The sequence below is a fragment of the Mus caroli genome, unplaced genomic scaffold (assembly GCF_978045245.1).
Source record: "Mus caroli unplaced genomic scaffold, Mus_caroli_1 scaffold_5, whole genome shotgun sequence".
In the NCBI taxonomy this organism is placed as follows: Eukaryota; Metazoa; Chordata; class Mammalia; order Rodentia; family Muridae; genus Mus; species Mus caroli.
The window spans coordinates 35428816-35429915 of record NW_028227260.1 but is presented as its reverse complement, the minus strand read 5'-3'; the positions used below and the strand labels follow the sequence as shown (position 1 = coordinate 35429915).

Genomic DNA, 1100 nt, shown 5'->3' with positions numbered 1-1100 from the left:
ATTGTTAGGCTACTAATCATTCAGATATTCATAAGTGAGAAAACTGAACCTCTCTTCTGCGGTCTCTGACATATGTGACAGAGCAGCCACACATGCAGTGCTTCTAGGGGCAAGTAGAAAGGAATTCCTAAGAATATCCCACCTCAGAATTAAGTGCTAATCTACATCCAAGGTCTTCTATCTCAAAGAAACACAGAGTGATGTTGATTCTAGTACATTTTCCCCACAAGGCTTGATTCTGCAGGGTTTGCTTGTTTATTGAATGCATGCATGCATGTATGTATGGATGGATGGATGGATGGATTGGATGGATGGATGGATGGATGGATGGATGGATGGATGGATGGATGGATGATACACAGATACACACACTTGCGTCATGGAAGAGATCACCTCAAGGTCTATTTCTCAGTCATTCTCCTCTCTATTGCATGAGACAGAGTTGCTTGCTGAGTCTAGAACAGACCACTTAGCTAGACTCCTTGGACCATAGGACCCCCTGATCATTTTATCTCTGCCTTCAAGTTCTGCTATTTCAGGCATTCACTGCCAAGCTAGGTTTTTACATGAAAGCAGGGGATGCCAACTCAGATCTTCATACTTATGCTACAAGTACTTAATTCACTGTGACATTTCTCCAGCCCTCTCCACGAGATTATTTTTTAATTGTTTTTTAGCCAGAGTTGGAGTTTATTAAAAATAAGAACTTGGGAATGAGTAAAGCATAACTAAAACATGGATGCTTCAATGAAGAAACTTACCTTAGTGGTTTTTTATTATGTGGACATATTCATACATGTATATGTGAGTGTGTGTGTGTGTGTGTGTACTTGAGACCTGTGTGTGTGTTTGTGTGTGTGTGTGTGTACTTGGACCCTGTGTGTGTGTGTGTACTTGAGACCTGTGTGTGTGTGTGTGTGTGTGTGTGTGTGTGTACTTAAGACCTGAGATTGACATGGACTGTCTTCATTTATGGCTATTTACCCTTAAAATCTTTCATGAATTAAGCTTTTAGCAGTACCACACATGTAAGCAATCATAGTAACCACTTTCTCCCCAGCTCCTCTCTCCTCCCTTCCTTGCCCTGATCTCATTTTCAT

At 41.1% G+C, this 1100-nt stretch overlaps 1 pseudogene; it reads right to left on the bottom strand.

Annotated features, from left to right (window-relative positions):
• Positions 1–114, bottom strand: LOC147004561 (small nucleolar RNA SNORA17; annotated as a pseudogene).
• Positions 115–1100: the final 986 nt, after the last annotated feature.